Below are 18447 nucleotides of genomic sequence, written 5' to 3'. Positions count from 1 at the left end.
AACTTTTCATTAAGGCTTATAATAACTTAAATTTTTACAGTGAACTTTACAAGAGAGTTTTTATGTTTTAAGAAGGATCATTGCTAGATGGATGAGGTTGTAAAAATGATATTTGAAACCACCCAGCTCCATGAAAAATGTTTGGGCGTTATAAATTTCCAATGACTCAGTGGAATTCTAAGTCTAAGAAATACTCCATGTTGTTAGGAAGTTGTCAGTGTCAGAATGGAGGTATACAATATTACATTAATCTTGGAATTCAGTTTAATAACAATTCAGCAAACATTTGATTGTCTCTGATAAACCAGACATTCTCTTAGCTTCAGGGACTAAAGAGAGGCTATAGAATAAAAAAATAGAAGGAAGGAGAGATAAACAAGTACAGAAGTAATCATGACTTGCAAGACAGTTTTAGTGACAGAAATGTATTACCATCAAATGTAGGAAAAATTAATTTGGAGTAGAAGTTAAGGGTCATGATTGTATCTTGATTGGTCACAGAGGGAGGCAAGATCTCAGGAGAGTATGAATTTGCTAGCTAGATACAATGGAGTTAGGGGAAAACATGGGAGAAAAAACCCAGATCTATGAACTGAAGTGGTTTAAATAACAAGTAGTTTAGTGTTGCTGCAGCAAAGAACTCAAAGAGAAGTAAAAAGAGACTAATCTGGAACAATCAACTGGGAAGATCATAGATGGCTCCACTCATCCATCTATTTGTTTATCCTTCCATCATTGAATTTTGAACCATGATAAGGAGCTTGTGCTTTGTCCTGAAGTCCAAGGGAACTTTCCTGAGTTCTGTCAACATTGTCCATCAAGTGGATTTTGGACTAATGAGGGACCAGATGGGAGACAGGGAGACCAGATGAGTCTCCTGGAAACCTAACACTGAAATTATAAAGCAGTAATAGAGAACCTTGTATATTATTATAGAGCACCATATATATATGGTGTAATACAATATGTATATATATATACACATATTGGATTATGCTATACTACAGTATATTATATTATGGTATATCTATATGTATATACTCTCTTAAATAGCATATATATTATCCACTCTGTATAATATTATATATACTTTATATATAGTATAGAGTATCATATCTATTCTATTTGCTATAAAATATATAATTTATATTCCATTCTCTATCATGTACTTTATATTATAAAGTACTACAGGGTTTCCCTGGTGGCGCAGTGGTTGAGGGTCCGCCTGCTGATGCAGGGGATACAGGTTCGTGCCCCGGTGCAGGAGGATCCCACATGCCGCGGAGTGGCTGGGCCCGTGGGCCATGGCCGCTGGGCCTGCGCATCTGGGGCCTGTGCCCCGCGGTGGGGGAGGCCACAATGGTAAGAGGTCCGCATACCGCAAAAAAATTAAGAAGTACTACATATTTTAGAGTATATTATGAAATAAAAAGACCCATATATATTGTAAAGTATACATAATATGCATACAGAAAGTTGTGCCTGAAAACATTATCCCCAGAATATTAAACATTGATAATCTTTGGGTAGTACCTTTTTAAATATTCCTTGTACTTTTTAGAGTTATTTTAACTTTTTTCAAAGAATGTGTACTATTTTTACAAAAATTGATTTTTTAAATATAAAGTCAGCTATACTAACTTAAAGTTAATTATACAGCAGGTGGAGATTGTAAGTCAGATTTAATAGCCATTTTGGAGGTAAAAGTGGCAACACTGGATGATTTGTCAAATGTGGGCATTAGGAATTCCGTAGGATTTCTAAGTATCTGCTTTTGGTGAGTAAATCAGTCTGTGGTTTCAGGAGAAAATAGATGGTGTAGAGAAGCAGATGGGATGAAAGAAGTGAAGACAAGGATGAACTTGAAGTTCCCAGGGAACATCTTTGGGAATGTATCCAATTGAATATCTACACCTGGAGCTAAGAGTAGAGTATGAAACTAGAGGCATAATTTGGGGAACCATCAAAATATATTAGTGTAATCTTCACCAATAGTATTATGATATGTCTTCTATTGTTTCAATTTTTTGCCTTTAACATCTAATGATTTTACCAGGTGTTATGGGCTAAATTGTATACCCTGCCCCAGTTCATACGTTGAAGCCCTAAGCCCCAGTATTTCAGAATGTGACTGTTTTGGAGATACGTTCTTTAAAGAAGTAATTAAGGTTAAATGAGCACATATGGGTGGGGCATAATGTCATAGGACCAATGTCCTTATAAGAAGAGGAAGAGACACCAGCGCTCTCTCTCCCCGGCTCCCTCTCTCGATCTCTGAGTACATGCACAGAGGAAAGGCCATGTGAGGACACAGCAAGAAGACAGCCTTCTACAAGCCAGGAAGAGAAACTCCATCAGAAGTCAACCCTCCTCACCTTGATCTTGGACTTTCAGCCACCAGAACTGTAAGAAAATACATTTCTGTTGTTTAAGCTACCAGTCTGTGGAATCTCATTATGGCAGCCCGAGCTGACTAATATACTAGGATAAGTGTCAGAAATTATCTTCCATGTCAAGTCTCCCAGGTACACCGTGGATCTTTTCAATACATAGTTTTAAGTGTTCACTCATTTCTCGGAAGCAGATACTAAAGCAAAATGGTTAAATAGTATGGCTATAGCCACACAAACAGTAAGCAATGAACACAGGATCCTAATCCAGAACATTTGATTCCACCCTAGACCAGAAATACTTCCTTTTACCCTCACCAAATAAGGGTGATCAACAACATCACAGTGAGAAGGGACTGGAAGTTACTATTAGAACCCTCTGTATAGTTAAATCTATGCAAGCCTCTGTATAGTAAGTTTATGCAAGTACAAATAACAAACTACACATTGTTTAAATCTTTAAATCCATATATAAATAATATTTACACAAATAACTCAAAGCTATATGTACTCCTTGGCAATAAGAAGGTGAGAAAAAAATAAAGGTTCGATTGGAAACATAGGTATCAAAAAGACGGCCAGGAAGAAGCTATAGAATGAGACGAGGACTGTGAAGAGTCATGGGCTGCATTCAACCCAATAGGTGAGCAAAGCAGTGGGTTTCAGATGGAACAGAAGGCTAAGAAAAGGAGGGGTAGACCTGGGTAAGAATTTGTGATAAGAGAGAAGAAAGTTTCTAGGGGGGGAAGGGGGTAATAGTTCTTCCTTTGCTTAACAATTGAATTGGGCAAACACAAAGGTACAGGTCAGTTCATTCCTTTCTGTTTTTGCTTTTGAGCAGATTTAGACTATTTTGATCCCATTTTGATTCAGTTTTGCTGTGACTACAACATGAGTTAAGGAAGGAGTAATGATGTTGGATGAACCTCAGTCCTCCGTGTGGCATGGAAGATCTCTGTAACAACTCTGGCTTCATGACACCAGACAGGCGAGAGGAACAGTACCACACGATTTATGGAGCTATCGTGTTTCTCTGACTGCCCTTTATTATACTGCAAGTACAGTAGTTTTCACTTTCCCAAACTGGGAAGAGTTCCAGAGGAATGCATCTGGATAGCATTTGCCCATTACCCTCCCCAGAAAAAGAATTAGTCAGCAAGGACCCTATTCATAAAAACAAATTCCATCCATTTCTACTTGAATGTCATGTCTTTATGTGGAGAAGTGTGGAGTGAGCCCCTTTTGCTACATAAAGAATGCTTTTTTTGTGATTAATGGACCTCTCTCCCCCCAATATGTAAGTAGACACCTCCTGATTACATACCTGAGGGAGCTCAAAGGCTACAGACATGGTGAGAGGGGCTTGATATGATATTTCTGGACTGAATTGTATCCTTTCTGAAAATGGATAATGTATAAGGTACTGGTTTCAAGAGAAATGCATGTTTTTTAAACCATAGAAGGTATTTAACAGGACATTTTGAACATAAAAACTGAAAAACGTACACTCATATTCCCGAGTCCAGTGGAAGTTTTAAGAATCACCTCTACTAACGATCTGTAGTTTCCAGATCTGAGACTCTCAATCTGGTGTTTTACTTCACAAAATTCTAATTCCCAGAAGTCAGGAGTTAATCTTAATGGAGTAATATAGTTTTAATCGCCCCATAAGGTTGATAGATTGGGTTGATTGAAATCACATCATTAGACAGTGAATTTGGGTAAATACCTAATAGTCACTGAGGGTGCCTGAGACTTATGGTCTAGCCACATTATTATTTTCTTTTGGTTGAATGATCATTTTAATGTTCTGTGACATACCGTATACCTTCCCTACTGTGAAATTTATTCAATGACAAAAGTTTTTAACATACTGTAAGTCCAGATCATTATATTTCAACTAAGGAGCAGCATACATCTTAAGTGTTATGCTTTATTTCAGGCACTTCAGGGAGATGAGGTATTTTAATGGAGATTTTTTTAATGCAGTTTCCAACTGTTGCTCTAAGGCCCTACATAAAAGAGGCTCATGCTGAAGTGAACCTCACCAACCAAAAGACAGCATCGCCTTTAGAAAAATTGGAATTTAAAAAAAATGTTTTGCCAGAATACCATTGTAGTTTATTCATGTGATTATCACTGCTGTGTTTATTGTAGATGCAGCTGACTCTTTAGACAGTTTTACACCTCCAATAAACACACATATGCATGCAACGAAGAACATAGGCAAATAAACTTTACATCTCTATTTGCCCAAATATGATTTACTCTAAGCAATTACTATATGTGTATATACTCTAAGAAAATTTTAGGGGCAAAGTCTCTCCATATCTGCTTTCAAATTATTACAGCTGAGTAGAGTGGGATTCTAATCTCAGAAAGGTGAGTACCACAGTCCCTCCACTCCCCTAAAGAGGGTGAGCTCAGCAAAGCGCTGTGAACACTTTTCAGTGGGCTGCTTGAATGGAAATATGGAGATTTAAAGGAAATGGAAGCTACACCACTATAAAAATTCATCTATCAACCCTAGCTGTAATACTACTATGCAGGTGTCGTATAAACAGTGATTTCCAGGATTAAACGAGACCCCAAATGTGAAAGTGTAATGAGAAAAATATGAAATGAGATTCATATCACCTTTGTGTCAGACACCTTAATAATCACTTGGTTTCCATCAATTTATTTATCCTCACAGTAATTGGATGAGGCAGGTCCCATCCCTCCCACTTTTTAGATAAAGAAATTTTGGCTTAAAGAGGCTAAGTCTCTGTAAAATCACACCGTCGGTAAGTGTGGCACCAGGACTCAGTTCTCAGTGCATGTGACACCAAGTGATCCTCAAAGCACATTATTTGCCTCAGGACTAATCACGACACCACCAAAGTGCATAGTTGGTAGTCGTACGAGGCTCTTGGCCATTATGCTTTCCTTTCTTTGGGCCATTTAAAGCCCAGTTTGACAGGCAACTAATTAGTATGTCATATGATTACTTCCTCTCAGCTAATAAAGAAATCTGGAACCCAGGTCAATGGAAGAGGGACCTGGTCCCAAGAACACAGTATAGAGGATTCAGGTGCTATCTGCCTGCCTTCCTGATTGACTCACAAGGTTCCAGTATTGAAAACTCCATATAAAACCCCTTTAGTGGGAATTATCACAAATTACCTCAAAATCTTCTGCCAGCAGTAACTCATCTCCCCCGTATCATTTTCTCTCTCATTCTTCTTAGATCATAGACCCTCCATAGGCTGATGAAATGGTCTTTTCTCCTAATGTATCTACTAACCTAGAGCCCCAGGAGAAATGTCCAAGAATCCTCTGCTAATGCCTAACAGTATAATGAGCACAAATTCTCTTCTGCAAGACTTATAAATAAAGAATTCACTGTTCCCATTCTCCTTATAAAATTTAAATCATTTGCATAAAGTAGTATGATTTAAACATATAAAAAAAACCCAAAAGAATAAACAAACATCTAACTTTCTGTCAATCTCCACTAAACAAGGCACTGGCATTTTTATTTCCAAATGTCTCGTGAGGATGGCTCATTGGCTACATAAATATAAATGTACGTATCTGAAATTCAAATGTCTGTTTTCAAGTAACCAGTCATAGGCCAAAAATGTTGGCAAGATCACTCACAGATGTTTCACAGAAATGGGGAAAAGGGAGGTCAACATACTGTAAATACATGTAGTTGCCCGATGCTTCTCTGGTCAATTTCCTCCTCAGCAGAATACATTTAGTGTAATAAATGTTTCATCTGGGAAGCTTTCCAAATTTATCATTAAAATAAAAAAGTAAGCGCAGTTGTTCTTAGTGGATCTTTTTTCCATCACAGTATCAGTCACATCTCAGAGGCATGCTGAAATGTGTTGGTGAGTACAAAAGGGTGTGAGGAGAAATGAGAATGTAAAAGAAAGAGAAATAAAAAATAAGAGAGGTGTATGGATTTTACAGGGGAAAGCCCTCACTTGTGGAATACTTTTACGCTTCATGTCTCTTTGTCACCTGCTGGATGATAGCACAATATATTAGGAATAAAATTTTATCTTTCAATTCTTTTTGGCTTTGGCCTAAGCCAAAATGATCCCTCTTTCCTAAATTTCTATTATATTTGTGGGCTATCCTATCTTGGGTTGTTAGTTATTCTACCTTGTATTGTTTATATTGTTGGTTATTTTATATGCCCTGGAGCCAGGGATTATGTCTTATATTCTATGAATTCCTCATTTGCCTTGACTGCCACAAGGAAATACTATAGACTGGGTTGCCTGAACAACAGAGATTTATTTTCTGAGGTTCTGGAGGCTAGAAGCCCATGATCAGGGTGCCAGCATAGTTGGTGTCTGCTGAGAGCTCTCTTCCTGTCTTGTAGATGGTCAGCATCTTACTGTGTGCTCACATGACTTCTTCTTTGTGCTTGCATGGAGAAAGAGACAGACAGACAGACAGGCACAGAGAGGCACAGAGAGAGAGATTTCCTCTATGGTGTCTCTTCTTATAAAGGTGCCAATCCCATCATGAAGGTCCCATCATCATGCCCTCAACTAAACTTAATTATTTCCCAAAGTCTCAATCTCCAAATATCACCACACTAGGGCTTCAACATATGAATGTGGGAGGAGCACAAACACTCAGTCCAAAACACTCATTTCACATAACACAGTGCCTTGCCCACTGAAAGTGGTCTATAAATATCAGCTCATTGACTGAATTAAAGAGTTTACTGGCATGGTTTATATAATCAGAATTAAAATATTTTCTGTTCATTCTTTAGAACTTTTTAATACCAGGATACAAGAATCTGAGTGATGCTTTAAGTAAGGAAGGGGAACTTTTGGTAAGAACTGCATTAGAAGAAAGACACATTTAAATTTAACAATTTAAGAAAACCACAAACAAAACGAAAAGACAACTGTAGAATGGGAGAAAATATTTGCAAACGATGTGACCGACAAGGGATTAGTCTCCAAAATTTACAAACAGCACATGTGGCTCAATATCCAAAAAATAACCCAGTCAAAAAATGGGCAGACGACCCAAATAGACATTTCTCCAAAGAAGACATACAGATGGGCAAAAGACACATGAAAAGATACTCAACATTGCTAATTATTAGAGAAATGCAAATCAAAACTACAATAAGATAACACCTCACACCAGTCAGAATGGCCATAATCAAAAAATCTACAAATGATAAATGCTGGAGAGGGTGTGGGGAAAAGGGAATCCTCCTACACTGTTGGTGGAAATGTAAACTGGTGCAGCCACTATGGAGAACAGAAAAGAGGTTCCTTAAGAAACTAAAAATATAGCTACCGTATGATCCAGCAATCCCACTCCTGTGCATATATCCAGAGAAAAACATGGTTTGAAAAGTTACCTGCTCCCCAGTGTTCATTACTGCACTGTTTACAACAGCCAAGACATGGAAGCAACCTAAATGTCCAGCGACAGTTGAATGGATAAAGAAGATGTGGTACATATATGCAATGGAATATTACTCAGCCACAAAAAAGAATGAAATAATGCCATTTGCAGCAACATGGATGGACGTGGAGATTATCATACTAAGTGAAGTAAGTCAGACAGAGAAAGACAAATATTATATGATATTGCTTATATGCAGAATCTAAAAAACTGATACAAATGAACTTATTAACAAAACAGAAACAGACTCACAGACTTAGAGAATGAATTTATGGTTACCAGTGGGGGAAGGGTAGGGGAAAGGGTAGACTGAGAGTTTGGTATTGACGTGTACACACTGCTATATTTAAAACAAATAACCAACAAGGACCTACTGTAAAAAAAAAATAAATAAATAAAAATTTTAAAGTAAAATTTAAAAAAAGAAAGAAAAAGCTCAAAGAGAAGGCCAGAAGGAAGCCTTATTGTTTTCATCCTATTATTTCAGTTAAAGAGTCAATTAAATAGTAAGATCCTGTTATTTTAACTATAGAATCACAACAGAAAGTTTAGAAAATTTATTTCCCTAATTATCTGAAGCATTAAAAGTGAAATGCACTCATTCTATACAGTACAAGATGATCTACTGGATATAGGAAGAAATAATGCAACTGTTATTTATATTTTTATCTACAAAGGTAAGGAATCAATTAAGCTCCTATGTTACAGGAGACTTCCTAAGGAGAACATCTTAGTGTGTCTTTACATAAGCATCTTGTGGTGTTTTGTAGTTTATGTGGGCTTCTCTAGTTTTAATGAAGAAAAGTCTCTCCAAATAGACAAGTGGCTTGGAATAATCCCAGGTTAGCTCAGGAAAATAAAAATCATTCTATAGTATTTCAAGCAGAAATGGACTTAATTCAGGGAACGAGGTGATTAGAAAACTACTGGAAGGCCTGAAAGGGTAAAATCACCACCAATTCTCAGTTGTTGCTGCAGAAAACTAGGAAGTGCTGCTGCCATTCTAGGCTCAGGAAGTGCAGGAAACTGTGATCAAGGTCATGGTCACCACTGCCATGGCCCTGAAGATGATGACTGTAAGAGGATGGCATTTGGCCAGCTGTGCTTACTACGCTCAGCTACCTAAGTCCAGGCATCCGTCCCTCCACTACCTGCAGAAGATGGAATGTCTTGGAGCACCCTTCTGCCTTACAAGTCTTCTGAACTGCTTTTTGTTGGTAGAACCTAAACTCTCTGGAGAGCCCTGCTGGCTAAGGAGTCTGGGAAAGTCTTCCACACCCTGCAGTAAAAGGGAAGCCCAGGGGAAAATGGAGTGGTTGCTGAGCATTAACCTGCCATTTCCAGCAAGGAGGAAAATGCTAATAATGTCGACACCAGAAAACAAGAAAATTGCAGAGTTGACACTTTACTCATGGTATGTGTCAGACATACCGCAAAATTGTTTTTTTAAAAAAATTGTTTTTACATATGTGTGATAGACATAGATATTCTAATTGAATATGTATGTGTGTGTATTTCTCTCTGTGTGTATATGTGTGTGTGTGTGCATGTATATGAAAATATTATACAATCATCACGAAGAGTATTTTAAATACAGATTTCTCTTCACTAGTATTAGGTATGGCTTTCACTCTAAATTGTAGATTGCGATATTAGCTGATAATCATAAGAACCCATGATGCATAAGAATACATTTACAGCTTTGCATCCAGAACATGAACACAATGATTAGGTTGTTTTGGGTGATATTTAAGCAATACAAGCCTTGATCCCGTACTTTATAGAATTTCACTAAACTTAATGATAAATATTTGGAAGCGTCTGTTGAAGTTGTTAAATAAATAATGAAAGGGGAAACACAGGTACATGCCAGTGGGGAAACAACTATTCTTTCTGCCATGGTAAAAGTATTTGTAATAATAAATAGGAAATATAGCAACAAACTAACCACATTCTTTAGTTAGTCACTAGTGCTGGATGATGTGTATAGTACATTTCTGAATGTTTGTAAAAAATAAATACAAAAAAGGATGCAGCCTGAAAGGTGTGCTATACAGTTCTGTAAAAGTATAGATGTTTCTATCATGTATCATGTTATTTTCTAGAATCTCTGCCAATGATGAAATGAATCTAGAAGTAATCATTTTAAGTCACTAAAGAAAAGAGGTCCTAGAAAGATGTAGTCCAAACATTAAAACTTTCATTAATCAAACAATGTTTGAAGGAGAAAAATGTGTAGATATAGAGGAACTACTATGACAAAAATAAAAATAGTAATATTTAAAGGTGTCCAGAATAAGTTTACAGAGATAGTACCAGATGTGAAATTATTCACAACATTACTCACAGAAATGTTATTGCAACAAAGGGATGTATAAAGCGTTATAGGAGGATCAATGCAGTTAATTTAGTAAAACCTGGAGCTTTAAAATACAAGAAAAATTTCAAAACACTATATTATGAGATTGGGATGACCATTAATATTTTTTGAAACAAATAGAGATATTTCTCTAGTTCTTTCATGGCAAAAGTGTGTAAAAGATTGTTAATTTAAAGTTGTTATGCTTTTTTCTTTTTTTGGACATTAACAAGTGTTCCGATTCTGTTGATTTTGTTGGGGGTGATATATAGATGTCAAATAGCAAATAAATACATAATTTAAAAATAATCACATTTAATTGGGCCCTGGAAAAAATTTTCACAGTGAATGAGAAACTAACTGCTTTTCAAAAGAAACAAATACTGTGGGAAAATGATTTGAAATCAATATTTGGAATAATTCCATCATTGTGTAGTTACTCATTGCCAAATACAGTATGTGGGAACTAAAAATATTCTAAGAGTATACCACTAAGAAATCGGAAAAAATTCATAACTTATTTTAAAAAAATCAAAAGCTTCATCAGATTTTGACATCAAGGATTATTATCAAGAAAAATAGAAACATTTTAAGGCACTTTTAGGAAAAATCTTATGCTATTGAAAAATAAATATCATGGTTTCCTAAGTGCAAACAATATTCTTCCTTTCTTATCAACTTTGGAGTGATGTTTTCCATTAATGATACCCATTAAAATCAAGCATCAAAATAAACTGAATTTAAACATGATATTGCAGAAGGTTAATTTGAGATTTAAAATATTATCGATCATATTTAATCACATTACTTAATATTTTGGTTAGAGTGAAAATAGTCACTCAAGTAAAAATATTATAAAATGTTTTGTGTTTACTCTTTATCTCATCCTTTTCTGATTTGTTGTATATTTTTTACAACTTAAAATTACACAATAAATTAGCATGGTATATTAGCTACAAAACAAATTACTCCTAAACTTAGGGGCTTCAAATAGCGAATACTTATTTTCCAACATTTCTGTGGTGAGAATGCAAGTGTGGCTTAGCTGCGTGCCTCTGGCTCAGTGCTTCCATGAGGGAGAGCTCAAGGTGGGCTGGGGCTGCTGTCTTCTCAAGAATTGACATGAGATAAAGGATCTTCTTCCACACTCCCTCACGTGGATTTCAGCAGGTTTCAGTTCCTCATGATCTGACAGATGGAGGGCCTCAGTTCATTGCCATGCTGCATGGGTTTTTTTTATAAGGCTGTTCACATCATGGCATTTGGCTTCGCTCAGAGTGAATGAATGAGGAAGTAAGAAAGGGTGTCAAGATGGAAGCCACAGTCTTTTTGTACCCTAATCTCAAAATGACAACCTACCGCTTTTTCCATATTCATTAGAAGTGCATCAATAGGTCCAACCCGTGCTCAGGGCTAAAGGGAACCCATGCTCAGAGCTAAACACAGGCATGAACACCAGAATACATAGATCATTGAAGGCCACATTAAGGCTGCCTACTACATATAGTAATGCATGTATACAATTATTAAGTACATAAATAAGTGAATATTGAGTTGCAGAGTTTCTGTTTGGTATGATGAAAAATTCTGGAAATAAATAGTGGTGATAGCTACACAAACTTTTTGTATATACTTAATGCCACTGAAGTATACACTTAAAATGGTTAAAGTGGTAGATTTTATGTTGTCTATGGTTACTGCAATAAAAATAAAGTTTAGAGAACAATTTTTTACAAAATTAACTTTCAAATTTTTTCAAGTAACCTATACACAGGAGCCTGCAATAAGAGATCAGATTCTTTCTTCAAAATCACAAAGTATTAAATGTTTGGAGCTATAAATAAATGGGGTTTGCAAACAACATTTTGACTGAAACATACAATTCTTTTTCACTTTTCATAAGGAAGAGAGTAGAGAAGAGTGGCAATCAGGTAAGAGCTGGGATGGATCTTTGATTTACTTAGCCTCTGCTAAGATGCTATATGAACCCTGAATTCAAAAGGTAGGTGAATTTTAGCATATGATTTTAAAGCAGAAGTTTAAACTGAATTCAACATCAAATTATCAACCATTCCCAGCCCTCCACAATGCAAATATTCCTATTCTTGTATTTTTCCCTTGACAACAGTCATGAAAGTCTTCACCCAAAATGGAAGTCTATTGGCTACCAGGTTTGTCAATCTTCCTTTTAAATATCTCTAAAATCTGTGCTTTTTTCTGTTTTAATCTGTTAATGTGATGTTTTATATTAATTGGTTTTTGAATATTGAACCAGCCTTGCATACCTGGAATAAATCCCACTTAATTGAGGTATATAATTCCTTTTATACTTCTTTGGATTGGATTTGCTAATAATTTGTTAAGGATTTCTGCATTTACGTTCATGAAAGATATTAGTGTATAATTTTCTTTTCTTATAATGTTTTTGTCTGGTTTTGGTATTAAGGGTAATGCTGGACACATAGAATGAGTTAGGAAGTATTTCCTCTGCTTCTATTTTCTGAAAGAGATTGTAGAGAATTGGTATAATTTCTTCCTTAAATGTTTCATAGAATTCACCAGTGAAGCCACATGGGTCTGGTGCTTTCTGTTTTGGAAGGTTTGTATTTATTGAGTCAATGTCTTTAATAGATATAGAACAATTCAGATCATATATTTCTTTCTGTGTGAGTTTGGCAGATTTTATCTTTCAAGGAATTGGACCATTTCCTCTAGGTTATCAAATTTGTGGGTATAGAGTCATTCATAGTATTCCTTTATTATCCTTTTAATTTCCATAAGATCTGTAGTGGTGTCCTCTTTTCATTTCTCATATTAGTAATTTGTGTTCTCTCTCTTTTTTACTTAGCTTGGCTAGGGGCTTATTTATGGACTGATCTTTTCGAAGGAACCGCTTTTGGTTTCATGGATTTTCTCTGTTGATTTTCTGTTTTCAATTTTATTGATTTTTCTCTAATTTTTAATTTGTTTTCTTCCGCTTACTTTGGATTTAATTTGCTCTTCTTTTCCTAGTTTCCTAGGTGGAAACTTAAACTTATTTTAGAACTTACTTCTAGTCTAATATATCTATTCAATGCTATAAATTTCCATCTCTGCATTGCTTTTTACTGCATCCTATAATGTGCTTTTGTTTTCACCCCAAACATGAATGCCCTAGTACAGACTCTCATCCTTTCACTCCGGGGTTAGTAAAAGTACTATGACTGAATTTTCTAGGTCTCCATTTACTATCCCTCTAGGAATCACCCTTCACACTATTACAGAGTGACTTTTCTATTCTCAGATATGATCCGGTTACTTCCTTTCTTAAAATCCTTCATTAACATCTTTGTAGGTAAATGCCAAAAACCTTTGTATAACATACAAAACCCTTCACGATCTGAGCCTGACTCCCTTTTCAGCCTCATCGTACCTTAAACCCATCTAAAGTCGGTGAAATGAATGAAATATTTATATAATAAAAGAGACATGAGAGTCACATGGGATCTTATATAAAATAACTTCTGAAGGCACTTCTATCCCTTTTATCCCAAGACTATTCTGATTTTATCTTTTAGTGATAAAGTGTGGGAAATGGTTGGATCAATATTGTGTGGAAAAGCACATTAAGATAGGTTTCAAGGGAACTAATTTTGCTATTATTACTCCTTAGTTTCTCTCTCTCTATCCTTATAAAAGCATTTAAATATTTATCCTCTGTTGACTTTATGACAATTTTCTTATATAGATATATCTGAGAGTGTGTCCTTGTCCTGGACCAGCTTCCGCTTCCTGGGACTTTGGGTGAGTCACTTTGAAAAGTAAAGATGATTATGCTAATTATTATTGTTATGAATTACAAAGCTTCTTCAACTCTGCACTGACATTTCATCAAAGCTTACCTATTTGTTAGCATTTATAGAGAGACATGTTTACGATATCCCCTTGTTACAGAGGTGTTTTGAATACAATGCGGGACAAATATTTTATGAGCTTTATAGGACAATAATTTTATACTGTCCTAAACAACAAAAATTTATTCATTATTGCCCCTGGCATTTGACTTTGCTTATAAGGGTTTATATCTTTACAAATTAAGAAAAGTAATTGTCAATGTTTTCACCCTTGCAGTTTTTTATTTCTCACTCCAGATCTTTATTGAAGTGAGACTGTGAGTTTAATAAATAATGTACTATTTAAATTCAGAGTATTATTGCTTTCCTGAATGAATGAATTTAAGCAAACGTTTAGGGTTATTGTGAACTGTACTGTGTGGACATGGGTCCTTCCTATTTACCTCCCTGACACAGGTATCAAAAGGACCTTCAGGGATTCCCTGGTGGCGCAATGGCTGAGAGTCCGCCTGCCGATGCAGGGGACACGGGTTCATGCCCCGGTCCGGGAGGATCCCACATGCCGCGGAGCAGCTGGGCCCGTGAGCCGTGGCCGCTGAGCCTGCGCGTCCGGAGCCTGTGCTCCGCAATGGGAGAGGCCACCACAGTGAGAGGCCTGCGTACTGCAAAAAAAAACAAAAAAAACAAAAAAAACAAAAAAAGGACCTTCAAATTGCATCTAGTACATCCACCTGCCTAGAAAATCATTTGCTTTTAAATAGGTCTTTAAAAATTCTATGTTTCTGTAATATATTCTATATTGTTTCCATAATGATTGATGATGTTGAACACCTTTTCATATACTTGTTGACCATTCATGTGTATTCTTTGCAGAAATGTCTATTCAGTTTCTTTGCCCGTTTTAAAATTGGGTTTTGTTTGTTTGCTATTAAATTGTAGGAGTTCCTTATCTATTTTGGATAGTAATTATTTATCAAATATTTGGTTTGCAAAAACTTTCTCTCATTCTGTAGGTTGCCTTCTCATTTTGTTGATTATATCCTTTGCTCTGCAGAAACATTTTAGTTTGACATAATTCCACACATCAATTTTTGCTGCTGTTGCCAGGGAAATGAAAATCAAAATTACAATGAAATATCACCTCACACTGTTATGATGGTTAGTATCAAAACAAAACAAAACGAAATAGAAGATAACAAGTATTGATAAGAATGTGGAAAAAAGGGAGCCCTTGTACATTGTTGGTGGGAACGTAAATTGGGGCAGTCACTCTGGAAAACAGTATGGAGGTTCCTCAAAAAGTTAAAAATAGAACTGCCATGTGATCCAGAATCCCCACTTCCGCTTATATATACAAAGGAATTAGGACTTTGAAGAGATACCTGCATTGCCATGTTTGTTGCAGCATTATTCACAATAGCCAAGACATGGAAGCAACCTAAATGTTCATCAGTGGATGAATGGATAAAGAAAAGGTAGTGTATACATAAAATGGAATATTATTTATTTTTTTAAAAAGAAAGAAATCCTACCGTTTGCAATAGCATGGATGAGCTTGGGGGACTTATGCTAAGTGAATAAATCAGACAAGAAGGATAAATACTACAATGATACCACTGAAAAAAGACTCTAAAGTGATCAAATTCCTAGAAGCAAAGTAGAATGGTGGTGGCTAGGAGATGGGGGTGCGGGGAGAGGTAAATAGAGAGGTATTAGTCAAAGGATACAAAGTTTTATTTATAAGATGAAAAAGTCCTACAGAGCTACTACAGGTCACAGTGCCTATATATGGTTAACAATACTATACTGTATACTTAAAAATTAGCTAAGAGGATAGATCTTATGTTAAGTGTTCTCATCACAAAATAATAAAAATGATAATGGTAATAATAAATAAAGAGGTTGGGACGAAATTTATGGAGGTGATGGATATATTTATGGCATAGATTGCGGTGATGATTTCACAGGGGTATACTTATCTCCAAACTCACCAAGTTGTATACATTAATTATGTACAGTCTTTTTTATGTCAATCATACTTTAATAAAGTGATTTTTTTTTAATTTCAAATTTGAGAATCACATTAAGATTGTTATTTTTCCAAACTGTATTCTGCTGAATTTCTATTTCCAGGAGCAGGAGCTCTCCTCACTGGAGAGCATGTTTGCAGATCAGTTTGTAATATTAGAAAGGCCTCAGAAACACAGAACTAAATGGAGCATCCCTGAACCAATTAGATTAGCCTGAGCTCTTTCCACATGTGATTGGAGGTGATCTAATTGGCCTGTGCAGTAAGTAAGTTATCCTGAGTGTTTGAGTATAATGCACATATGTTTACAATACCAGAACACATTAGGAATAGTTTCATTTACTGTCTTTCTCTTGGCATTACTACTGCTAGAGAAAGATTTCCACAGTGCTTCCAATGGGAAGTGGGAACATTTGAGGTGATTTGTCACAGCTTCCCAAGAATTTTGCTCCATCTGAACCACCAGCTGTCTGAATGCCATTTTAAGAGAAGGGTGCTTTCTGAGTCTATCCTTACCTAGTTTTCCATGATTGGTCTCTCACATGAAAGAAAAGGGAGCCCCCTCTCAACAGTGCGTTCAATTGTGTTGAAAACTCTATTATTTTCCCTTTTACCCAGTCTTGTCTTCTGTCTTAATATTAGCAATTGAGTAATAACAAAAATAAAAGATTCAGATCTGAGAAAAGGAACATTTCATCTTCATTATCAGAGATACTGTTTCTAGCTATTAAATTCTCTAATTCTCTAAACACATAGTATGTATATATATATTGCTAGAAACAGAAAGAATGCAATTACATGAATGTTACATTAATTAATGGGATACTTTATGGAGGTTTTATATTCTGAGGATTGTGTGTAGGAATGAATAGCAAGATGACTAAACAGATCATTTGGACCACAAAAGAACTGTTCCTAATTGCTCACTGTTTTTTTTTAGTATTCATGAAATGAACAAATGTTGACAAAGGCATGGAATTGATAATAGAAAAAGACATCATCTAATTGCAATAAAAATTGAAGAGCAATCAATGTGTATGTATTAAACATTGTGAGAGTCACTTCTACAACTAAGGTCCTGAGTTACTTTTGCTTTTCATCTAAAATATAATAGCCCTATGTTTCACTCACCATTCAGCTTTTATTCATTCAGTACCCATGTACAGAGTACCTACTCCATGCTGAACAGATTTTGCTGCCCAAGGTCTCAACAAGAGCATGTCTCTAGTAGCCAGGTAAATCTGACACCTGCACTAAATTTTAACATCTCTTTGCTCTGAGCATCAATTAACATTGTTTTATGAGTTTGGATAGGCAACACACACACAACTAGCTTTTAATAGTCCATTGCACAACAACCGTGCAAGGCAATACACTGGAGAGAATGCAAGAAACAAAATGCTCTGTTGACAATGAGATTCACAATTGTTCCACTATGACAAAAGGGAGGGTAAGCTTTCAAAGCTGCCGGATCCTTGTTCATTTGACTTCATCATCGTCAGCTTTGCTTCAAAGGAGACAATAGCGTGACCACATTATGTCTCTTCTAGGAGTCTGAATTCTGGAAGGATGTTTCTTCTTAGTGCTCATAGATTTGCTAACCAATTCAATCCTATTATTTTACTGAGGCCAGGAGAGGAGAAATGCCCTAGCCAAGGTCATGTGGTTCATTTCAATTCAGTTAATATGAGAAACTCTACTGTGTGGTGCCTACTTGTTATGGACTGAATTGTGCCCTCCCAAAACTCATATGTTGAAGCCCTAATCTCCAATTTGACTGTATTTGGAGATAGGGCTTTAAGGAAGAAATTAAAGTTAAATGAGGTCATGGGATAGGGCCTTAATCTATAGAACTACTGTCCTCATAAGAAAAGGAAGAGATACCAGAGCTCTCACTCTCTACATGCATGCACAGAGAAAATGCCATATGAGGACACAGTGAGAAGGTGCCATTGCAAGCTAAGTAGGGAGGTCTCATCAGACACAAATTCAGCTGGCGTATTTATCTGGGACTTTCTGCCTCCAGAACGGTGAGAAAATAAATTTCTATTGCTTAAGCCACCCATTCTGTGGTATTTTGTTATGGCAGCTCGAACAGACTATGACACTTCCCAGGGTCAAGGAGCCCTGAGAGACAAACATAGGAATGCAGAGTGAGGTGCAGCAGAGTCAACAAGAGGCTCAGCTAATGGTACCTGGGGAAGTGCATCAGTTCACGTCCTCTGAGAATCAGACCTCAAGATAGAATTAGATGTGCAAGAGACTCACTGAGGGAAAAACCTGTGAAAGATCTAGGAGAGAGGGGGCAGGAGTAGATGGGCACAACCTTCATATTGTCATGCAGGCCTTGATACCTGTGAAGAGGGAACAAGACGGAGGAAGTATTAGGTAAGAAGAATTCTA

The sequence above is a fragment of the Monodon monoceros genome, unplaced genomic scaffold (genome assembly GCF_005190385.1).
Source record: "Monodon monoceros isolate NGI ecotype Baffin Bay Population unplaced genomic scaffold, NGI_Narwhal_1 Super_Scaffold_14, whole genome shotgun sequence".
Classification (NCBI taxonomy): domain Eukaryota; kingdom Metazoa; phylum Chordata; class Mammalia; order Artiodactyla; family Monodontidae; genus Monodon; species Monodon monoceros.
This window is presented reverse-complemented; position numbering follows the sequence as displayed.